Source organism: Dendropsophus ebraccatus, chromosome 2 (assembly GCF_027789765.1).
Source record: "Dendropsophus ebraccatus isolate aDenEbr1 chromosome 2, aDenEbr1.pat, whole genome shotgun sequence".
NCBI classification, from domain to species: Eukaryota; Metazoa; Chordata; class Amphibia; order Anura; family Hylidae; genus Dendropsophus; species Dendropsophus ebraccatus.
Window position 1 is genome coordinate 34750513 of NC_091455.1, and position 11706 is coordinate 34762218.

Sequence of the window (11706 nt, forward strand, 5' to 3'; positions counted from 1 at the left end):
GGGAATATTACTATGAGGGGGAACAGAGCACGGGGGGGAATATTACTATGAGGGGGAGCAGAGCACGGGGGGGAATATTACTATGAGGGGGAGCAGAGCACGGGGGGGAATATTACTATGAGGGGGAGCAGAGCACAGGGGGGAATATTACTATGAGGGGGAACACAGGGGGGGAATATCAATATGGGTGGGAGCAGAGTACAGGGGGGAATATTACTATGAGGGGGAGCAGAGCACAGGGGGGGAATATTACTATGAGTGGGAGCAGAGCACAGGGGGGGAATATTACTATGAGTGGGAGCAGAGCACAGGGGGGATATTACTATGAGTGGGAGCAGAGCACAAAGGGGGGATATTACTATGAGGGGGAGCATGGAGTAATATTACTATGGGGGAGCACAGGGGGGAATATTACTATGAGGGGGAGCAGAACACAGGGGGAGGAATATTATAATGAGTGGGAGCACAGGGGGGGATATTACTATGGGGGGAGCACAGGGGGAATATTACTATGAGCGGGAGCAAAGCACATGGGGGGAATATTACTATGAGGGGGAGCACAGGGGGAGGAATATTACAATGAGTGGGAGCACAGGGGGGAAATATTACTATGAGAGGGAGCAGAACACAGGGGGGGAATATTGCTATGAGGGGGAGCACGGGGGGATATTACTATGAGGGGGAGCACAGGGGGGGAATATTATTATGAGGGGGAGTAGAGCACAGGGGGGAATATTACTATGAGGGGAAGCAGAGTATGGGGGGATATTACTATGAGGGGGAGCACAGGGTGGATATTACTATGAGGGGGAGCACAGGAGGGAGTATTACTATGAGGGGGAGCAGAGCACAGGGGGGATATTGCTATGAGGGGGAGCAGAGCACAGGGGGGATATTACTATGAGGGGGAGCAGAGTATGGGGGGGATATTACTATGAGGGGGAGCACAGGGTGGATATAACTATGAGGGGGAGCACAGGAGGGAGTATTACTATGAGTGGGAGCAGAGCACAGGGGGGATATTGCTATGAGGGGGAGCAGAGCACAGGGGGGATATTACTATGAGGGGGGAGCACAGGTAAGGAATATTACTATGAGGGGGAGTAGAGCACAGGGGGGAATATTACTATTAGGGGGGAACACGGGGGAATATTACTATAAGGGAAGCACAGGGGGATATTACTATGAGGGGGAGCACAAGAGGGAGTATTACTATGAGGGGGAGCACAGGGGGGTAATATTACTATGGGGGAGCACAGGGGTGGAATATTACTATGGGGGGAGCACGTGGGGGATATTACTATGGGGGAGCAAAGGGGTGGATATAACTATGGGTGGGAGCAGAGCACGGGGGGGGTATTAGTATGGGGGAGCAGAGCACAGAGGGGGGATATTACTATGAGGGGGAGCACAGGGTAAATACTACTATGGGGGGAGCAAGGGAGGGAATATTACTAGTAGGGGGAGCAGAGCACATGGGGAATATTACTTTGAGGGGGAGCAGAGCACAGATGGGGGAATATTACTATGAGTTGGAGCAGAGAACAGGGGGAATATTACTATGAGTGGGAGCAGAGCGCAGGGGGAAATATTACTATGAGCGGGAGCAGAGCACAGGGGGGGAATATTACTATGAGGGGGAGCAGAGCACAGAGGGGGGATATTACTATGGGGGGAGCAGAGTACAGAGGGGGGATATTACTATGGGGGGAACCGAGCACGGAGGGGGGGTAATATTACTATGGGGGGAGCACAGGGGAGGAATATTACTACGGGGGAGCACAGGGGGAATATTACTATAGGGGAGCACAGGGGGGGATATTACTATGGGTGGGAGCAGAGCACAGGGGGGATATTACTATGTGGGGAGCAGAGCACAAAGGGGGCATATTACTATGAGAGGGAGCACAGGGGAGAAATATTACTATGAGTGGGAGCACAGTGGGGGGGGGGGAACATGACTATGGAGGGGAGCAGAACACACGGGGGAAATATTACTATGAGGGGGAGCACAGGGGGGATATTACTATGAGGGGGAGCAGAGAACAGGGGGGATATTACTATGAGGGGGAGCACAGGGGGGAATATTACTATGGGGGGAGTAGAGCACAGGGGGATATTACAATGAGAGGGAGCCCAGGGGGGGGAATATTAATATGAGGAGGAGCAGAGTGGGAATATAACTATAAGGGGAGCGAAGGGGGGATATTACTATGAGGGGGAGCACAGGAGGGAGTATTACTATGAGGGGGATCACAGGGGGGAATATTACTATGGAGAGAACAGGCGGGGAATATTATTATGGGGGGAGCACGGGGGGGGGATATTACTATGAGTGGGAGCAGAGCACAGGGGGGAATATTACTATGTGGGGGAGCAGAGCACAAGGGGAATATTATTGAGTGGGAGCAGAGCACAGGGGGGGAATATTACTATTAGTGAAGATCACAGGGGGGAATATTACTATGAGGGGGAGCAGAGCACAGAGGGGGATATTACTATGGGGGGAGCAGAGCACAAGGGGGGGGATTTTACTATGGGGGGAGCACGGGGGGAATATTACTATGGGGGAGCACAGGGGGGGTATTACTATGTGTGGGAGCAGAGCACGGGGGGATATTACTATGGGTGGGAGCAGAGCACGGGAAGATATTACTATGGGGGGAGCAGAGCACAGAGGGGGAATATTACTATGAGTGGGAGCAGAGCACAGGGGGGAATATTACTATGAGGGGGAGCAGAGCACAGGGGGGAATATTACTATGAGTGGGAGCACAGCACAGGAGGGGAATATTACTATGAGTGGGAGCAGAGCACAGGGGGTAAAATTACTATGAGGGGGAGCAGAGCACAGGGGGGGAATATTACTATGAGTGGGAGCAGAGCACAGGGGGGGAATATTACTATGAGTGGGAGCAGAGCACAGGGTGGAATATTACTATGAGTGGGAGCAGAGCACAGGGGGGGGGGATATTACTATGGGGGGAGCAGAGCACAGGGGGAGGAATATTATTATGAGTGGGAGCACAGGGGGGAATATTACTATGAGTGGGAGCAGAGCACAGCGGGGATATTACTATGAGGGGGAGCAGAGCACAGGGGGGATATTACTATGAGGGGGAGCACAGGGGGGGATATTACTATGAGGGGGAGCACAGGGGGGGAATATTACTATGGGGGGAACACAGGGGGGAATATTACTATGAGGAGGAGCAGAGCACAGGGGGGAATATTACTATGAGGGGCGGAATATAACTATGAGCGGGAGCAGAGCACAGGGGGGGAATATTACTATAAGGGGGAGCACAGGGGGAGGAATATTACAATGAGTGGGAGCACAGGGGGGAAATATTACTATGAGTGCGAGCACAGTGGGCGGAATATTACTATGAGGGGGAGCAGAACACAAGGGGGAATATTACTATGAGGGGGAGCCCAGGGGGGATATTACTATGAGGGGGAGCAGAGAACAGGGGGGATATTACTATGAGGGGGAGCACAGGAGGGGAATATTACTAGTAGGGGGAGTAGAGCACAGGGGGGATATTACTATGAGGGGGAGCACAGGAGGGAATATTACTATAAGGGGGAGCAGAGTATGGGGGGGATATTACTATGAGGGGGAGCACAGGGGGGAAATATTACTATAAGGGGAGCACAGGGGGGGATATTACTATGAGGGGGAGCACAGGAGGGAGTATTACTATGAGGGGGAGCACAGGGGGGAATATTACTATGAGGAGGAGCAGAGCACAGAGGGGGATATTACTATGAGGGGGAGCATAGGGGGGAATACTACTATGGGGGGAGCACAGGGGGGGAATATTACCATAAGGGGGAGCAGAGCACAGGGGAGGAATATTATAATTGGTGGGAGCACAGGGGGGAATATTACTATGAGTGGGAGCAGAGCACAGAGGGGGAATATTACTATGAGAGGGAGCAAAGCACAGGGGGGTATATTACTATGAGGGGGAGCAGAGCACAGGGGGATATTACTATGAGGAGAGCACAGGGGGGAATATTACTATGGGGGGAGCACAGGGGGGAATATTACTATGAGGGGAAGCAGAGCACAGGGGGGAATATTACTATGAGGGGCGGAATATAACTATGAGCGGGAGCAGAGCACAGGGGGGAATATTACTATGAGCGGGAGCACAGGGGGGAAGTATTACTATGAGTGGGAGCACAGTGGGGGGAATATTACTATGAGGGGGAGCAGAACACAAGGGGGAATATTACTATGAGGGGGAGCACAGGGGGGGAATATTACTAGTAGGGGGAGTAGAGCACAGGGGGGATATTACTATGAGGGGGAGCACAGGAGAGAATATTACTATGAGGGGGAGCAGAGTATTGCGGGGATATTACTTTGAGGGGGAGCACAGGGGGGAAATATTACTATAAGGGGAGCACAGGGGGGATATTACTATGAGGGGGATCACAGGAGGGAGTATTACTATGAGGGGGAGCACAGGGGGGAATATTACTATGGGGGGAGCAAAGGGGGGAATATTACTATGAGTGGGAGCAGAGCACAGGGGGGAATATTACTATGAGAGGAGCAGAGCACAGAGGGGGATATTACTATGAGGGGGAGCACAGGGGGTAATACTACTATTGGGGGGAATACAGGAGGGGAATATTACCATGAGGGGGAGCAGAGCACAGGGGGAGGAATATTATAATGAGTGGGAGCACGGGGGGAATATTACTATGAGTGGGAGCAGAGCACAGGGGGGGGGAATATTACTATGAGTGGGAGCAGAGCACAGGGGGGGATGTTACTATGAGGGGGAGCAAAACACAAGGGGGAATATTACTATGAGGGGGGAGCACAGGGGGATATTACTATGAGGGGGAGCAGAGAACAGGGGGGATATTACTATTAAGGGGAGCACAGGAGGGGAATATTACTAGTAGGTGGAGTAGAGCACAGGGGGGATATAACTATGAGGGGGAGCACAGGAGGGAATATTACTATGAGGGGGAGCAGAGTATGGGGGGATATTACTATGAAGGGGAGCACAGGGGGGAATATTACTATAAGGGGAGCACAGGGGGGATATTACTATGAGGGGGAGCACAGGAGGGAGTATTACTATGAGGGAGAGCACAGGGTGGAATTTTACTATGGGGGGAGCAAAGGGGGGGAATATTACTATGGGGGAGCACAGGGGTGGAATATTACTATGGGGGGAAGCAAGGGGGGAATATTACTATGGGGGAGCAGAGCATGGGGGGGGGAATTTTTCTATGGGGGGAGCACAGGGGGGAATATTGCTATGGGGGGAGCACAGGGGGGGATATTACTATGGGTGGGAGCAGAGCAAGGGGGGATATTGCTATGGGGGAACACAGGGGGGAGAAGAGCACAGGGGGGAATATTATTATGGGGGTGCACAGGAGGGATTATTACTATGGGGAAACAGCACAGGGGGCATTACTTCTATGGGGAAGAGCACAGGGCGGATTATTACTATGGGGCAAAGCACAGGGGGATTATTACCATTGGGGCACTGCACAGGGAGCATTATTATATAGAGGCAATTATATTATATGGAGGCAAAGCAGGTGGCATAATTACTATATAAGGGCACAGCAGGGGGCATTATTACTATATAGGGTACAACAGGAGACATTATTACTATATGGGGGTACAGCAGGGGATCCTACATACTGGGGGCAACCCACATACCTATTAACTTTACTGCACACAACACAAAAATGTGGAAGTTGTTGTAAGAGTGCGGAGCCTCAGATGTTTGTGTGTCAGGTTCAAAAGAGATGAATTGTGGCTTCAAGAAACCGTGATGGAGGCCTGGGCCAGATGGAGAGGAAAAGGAAAGTGATGCCTCGGAACAAAGAAGACGTCACCTGTGAGTCACTGAATGACTTTTTTTTTTTTTGTGAAAAGGGTTGAATAACTTTGCTCTATGGCGTCTATGCCATAATAAACACACTGCTTCTCCCTAGCAACAAACCCGCCCCCCCCCCCTGCCTATATATATATATATATATATATATATATATATATATATATATATATATACACACACACCAGCCAGGAGACTGCCTTTACAGGACAGTGGTTGAGTGATTTTGGGAAGCTAAACAATGAGCTCTAAGCAAGTGGAGGGAAATAGCAGTATATCAGGAAGATGAGGCAATTTTCCTAAATAATTGTATATGCAAAAATGTTTAAATAGAACCTGTCAGCCAGGGGACCGCTGCAAACCCCACCCTACCCCTAGATAGAGCATCAGTTACTTACCCTTACCCTCTCAATGCTGGTCCCGTCACAAAGACATCGCCGCTGTTCCTCTTTGCACTCATTATGCTAAGAAGCAGAGATAAGTCCAATGTCCAAAGTAAGTCACTGTTCAATGATTCCCTATGGTCATCAGACTCATCTCTGCTCGGTAGCTTAATGGAGCGGCAATAGTTTCTCGTCAATGGGACCGGCATCTGGCTGACAGGTTCCCCTTTAAATTTGACAAATTGAGCTATGTCAGTTGGGATAAGAATATCCCTTTAAATCACTACTAACCAGCAGTAAGAAGGACCTATAGCAGCATAGAGACAAGTTCTCTTGATTCCCCCCCCCCCCCCCCCCCCCCCGAAGGTTACAAAGTCCTACAAAACTGATTGCATATTGTGGAGATAGGCCATTAAAGGGGTATTCCAAGAAATACCCCTATCCACAGGATATGAGACAAGTAAGAGACCTCAGAGCGTCCGACCTCCGAACCTCCAGGCGATCTCCGTATTGGCTTCTGTGTTATCAATAAAGTTGCAGGTATGGAGGTGGCAGAAAGAGCCGCGGAAGCTGGAAGAGCGATGTACTCGTCTTTCTCCAATACCTCCATAGGAGTGAATAGAGCAACAGGTCTTGTGCCGTACCACCGGCGCTATTCATAACACAGAAGCCAGGGGCCTATACGGAGATTGCCAGGGGGTTCGGAGGTCGGACCCCTGTGATCTCTTACTTGTCCCTTATCCTGTGGATAGTGGACAAGTTAATTATTCTTGGAATACCCCTTTAATGCTATATTGGTGGGGCCTATCTCATTGCATCCCTGCCGATCACCAGCTTGCAGGGACAAAGGCAATGGTGCAAATTCAGCAGCCCCTTTGATGATTATTTACCTATAACAAATTAATACTTAAGGGGTGTTAGAACATTGTATAACTTTCTATTGTCCTCCAAATAACACATATTTGCTAAAACTGGATTAATCTTCTGAAAATTTTAATAATCCTGAACAGAATGAAATGAATTAAATTAATAGAATAAAATGAATTAAAATTTTTATGATTGTTAATTCTCATCTACAAAAGATGAATGTATTTCCATATTGTATGGAGGAAAGGATTGTCATGGTAACAAAGAGAAATAGTTAGTCTGATGGATGATGGTAGAGGAAAGATTGACAAGGACTTTACTATGATAGATATAGAAATACTTTATCTTAGAGACACCTTGTTCAGATGAAGGGAATCTACCCTGAACTTCATTTGGGATTTAGATAGGAAGCATAGTTATATCTATGTCCCTATGTGAGGGATAATCTTCACAGAGCAAGGGTAGTGAACCTTGGCCACAGAGCAGGGGTAGGGAACCTTGGCCACAGAGCAAGGGTAGGGAACCTTGGCCACAGAGCAAGGGTAGGGAACCTTGGCCACAGAGCAAGGGTAGGGAACCTTGGCCACAGAGCAGGGGTAGGGAACCTTGGCCACAGAGCAGGGGTAGGGAACCTTGGCCACAGAGCAGGGGTAGGGAACCTTGGCTACAGAGCAGGGGTAGGGAACCTTGGCCACAGAGCAAGGGTAGGGAACCTTGGCCACAAAGCAAGGGTGGGGAACCTTGGCCACAGAGCAAGGGTGGGGAACCTTGGCCACAGAGCAAGGGTGGGGAACCTTGGCCACAGAGCAAGGGTGGGGAACCTTGGCCACAGAGCAAGGGTGGGGAACCTTGGCCACAGAGCAAGGGTGGGGAACCTTGGCCACAGAGCAAGGGTGGGGAACCTTGGCCACAGAGCAAGGGTAGGGAACCTTGGCCACAGAGCAAGGGTAGGGAACCTTGGCCACAGAGCAAGGGTAGGGAACCTTGGCCACAGAGCAAGGGTGGGGAACCTTGGCCACAGAGCAAGGGTGGGGAACCTTGGCCACAGAGCAAGGGTAGGGAACCTTGGCCACAGAGCAAGGGTAGGAAACCTTGGCCACAGAGCAAGTGTAGGGAACCTTGGCCACAGAGCAGGGGTAGGGAACCTTGGCCACAGAGCAAGGGTAGGGAACCTTGGCCACAGAGCAGGGGTAGGGAACCTTGGCCACAGAGCAAGGGTAGGGAACCTTGGCCACAGAGCAAGGGTAGGGAATTTTGGCCACAGAGCAAGGGTAGGGAACCTTGGCCACAGAGCAGGGGTAGGGAACCTTGGCCACAGAGCAGGGGTAGGGAACCTTGGCCACAGAGCAAGGGTAGGGAACCTTGGCCACAGAGCAAGGGTAGGGAACCTTGGCCACAGAGCAAGGGTAGGGAACCTTGGCCACAGAGCAAGGGTAGGGAATCTAATGGAGTCACGTCACAGAGGGGAGGGGATCTTGTCACACTGGGGGGGGCGACCGGCCTGTCTGCAGTGCATAGAGCCGGGCCGGTGCTGAGCGTGGGAATCAGGTAGCTTTTCATAAAAAGGACCACGCCACTGGTATCCCCACACTGATCGCCTAATGTAAAAAAAAAGATGCTGTAGGTGATGGTACATTCGTTTTAAATAAATGGAAAATTGAGTAAAAATGGCGCTGAGGATTTGTCATTCCTTGGCCACAGAGCAGGGGTAGGGAACCTTGGCCACAGAGCAGGGGTAGGGAACCTTGACCACAGAGCAGGGGTAGGGAACCTTGGCCACAGAGCAAGGGTAGGAAACCTTGGCCACAGAGCAAGTGTAGGGAACCTTGGCCACAGAGCAAGGGTAGGGAACCTTGGCCACAGAGCAAGGGTAGGGAACCTTGGCCACAGAGCAGGGGTAGGGAACCTTGGCCACAGAGCAAGGGTAGGAAACCTTGGCCACAGAGCAAGTGTAGGGAACCTTGGCCACAGAGCAGGGGTAGGGAACCTTGGCCACAGAGCAGGCGTAGGGAACCTTGGCCACAGAGCAGGGGTAGGGAACCTTGGCCACAGAGCAAGGGTAGGGAACCCTTGCCACAGAGCAAGGGTAGGGAACCTTGGCCACAGAGCAAGGGTAGGGAACCTTGGCCACAGAGCAGGGGTAGGGAACCTTGGCCACAGAGCAGGGGTAGGGAACCTTGGCCACAGAGCAGGGGTAGGGAACCTTGGCCACAGAGCAGGGGTAGGGAACCTTGGCCACAGAGCAAGGGTAGGGAACCTTGGCCACAGAGCAAGGGTAGGGAACCTTGGCCACAGAGCAAGGGTAGGGAACCTTGGCCACAGAGCAAGGGTAGGGAACCTTGGCCACAGAGCAGGGGTAGGGAACCTTGACCACAGAGCAGGGGTAGGGAACCTTGGCCACAGAGCAAGGGTAGGGAACCTTGGCCACAGAGCAGGGGTAGGGAACCTTGACCACAGAGCAGGGGTAGGGAACCTTGGCCACAGAGCAAGGGTAGGGAACCTTGGCCACAGAGCAAGGGTAGGGAACCTTGGCCACAGAGCAGGGGTAGGGAACCTTGGCCACAGAGCAAGGGTAGGGAACCTTGGCCACAGAGCAAGGGTAGGGAACCTTGGCCACAGAGCAAGGGTAGGGAACCTTGGCCACAGAGCAAGGGTAGGGAATCTAATGGAGTCACGTCACAGAGGGGAGGGGATCTTGTGACACTGGGGGGCGACCGGCCTGTCTGCAGTGCATAGAGCCGGGCCGGTGCTGAGCGCAGGAATCAGGTAGCTTTTCATAAAAAGGACCACGCCACTGGTATCCCCACACTGATCGCCTAATGTAAAAAAAAAAGATGCTGTAGGTGATGGTACATTCGTTTTAAATAAATGGAAAATTGAGTAAATATGGCGCTGAGGATTCGTCATTCTCGGCATGCTGTGAGCTATGGAGACGTAACAACAGGTTAGACTGTGTGGCTCAAGAAGTTGGATGCAGCCCTGGGGAGTCTTGGTAAACATGGATACAGCCATAGGCCATAAGCTATATCCATGTTTTCCAGGTCTCCATACAGCTCTCGGGAAACAAAATTATATGGAGGCAGGGAGGAATAATAAGATGCTCTCTCAAATATTAAAAAACCAGCAGTACAATCAAAAGATAGAGAAGATTCGTTTGGGGGATGGTAAGGTAACAGTAGATCAGCAAAAGATAAATTTGGAGTTTGTTAATTTTTTTAGGGATATGTACTGCTCTACCCAACGATCCGACCCTGGGGAGATATCTGAGTTTCTCAGTGGGATTGATTTACCTAATCTCTCTGAGGAGCAGAGGGCTGCCATGAATAGGCCTATTTGACTTGGGGAGCTGCAGGAAACACTGGGCTCCATTTCAGGGAACTCCTCCCCCGGGCCTGATGGTTTGCCTTATGAAACTTATAGAAGGCATAGTAAAATTCTTCTTCCATTCTTAGTAACGGTCTTGAATGAATCCTTGGAGGGTGGGGGGCTTCCTAAAACCATGTCAGGTCTCCATACAGCTTCATCCAATTTCTTCAGCCACCGGTATCCAAATGCTGCACGCTAGGGTTTGGACAAACCTGAGCATGCCCGAGGTTCAGTCATCTCTAGTGAGCAGACTTGTAACATAATAGAATGTCCCTTTGAGGGAAGGGGTTAATAGAGAATCGAAACCTTTTCTATTATTCTGATTTAGTGAAGCTGTAACTTTCTCCTGAGCAGACTGATCATTTTAGTGACACAGACATAACTATTATTTCTGTCATTGTTCATGTTCAGATTCTTGACAAAATGAAATATTTCATTACCCTGGCGTTCACTTACTATTCACATATCACATAATCATATTATTATGATTATGTTATAGAAAAAGTTGATTAATTTGGAAATACATTGCTTTGACTGTCTAGTTCTGATTCAGAGTTACATCAGGCATTCCAGGTGATTGGAGCCTGCAGAATTCTTAAAGGGATTGGCTTCTGAGAGACGGCACCTAAGCCCAAAGTGATCAGCTGATCGCTGCTGGTCCTGCTCCTGGCAGATCTTGGGGAATCTGTTTGTCCTATACTATCCATCAATACAAATAATTAGCATAAAAATAGAACAGTCATGTCAAACTTTGGCCCGCAGTGCCATTATTTTTGGCCCACCAGGCAACTCACAGATGGAATTGCATCTGGCCCACCAACATCGCATTAGATTATAATATGGGTGGTCCGGACAGCCGCTCGGACCGCCCATATTATAATCTTGTAGGCCACAGGCAGTTTTTAGCCTGCAGCCTAGGAGTATGTGAGCGGTTTCCCAACACCGGAAGTGCAGTGACATCATCGCACACATCCTGCGCTGGGTGAGTCCAAGCTAATGGGATAAGTATGGGGGGCTGTATCCAGGGGTAGAGGGGGTTTGGGGGGCCGACCATGGGTGACAGGCTCCCTTTAACAACTGTTCTAGGTGCTGGCTACTATATAAGAGACTATGGGGGAGGGCTGGCTACTATATAAAAGACTATGGGGGAGGGCTGGCTACTATATGGGACACTTGGGGCTGGCTACTATTTAGACACTATTGGGAGGGCT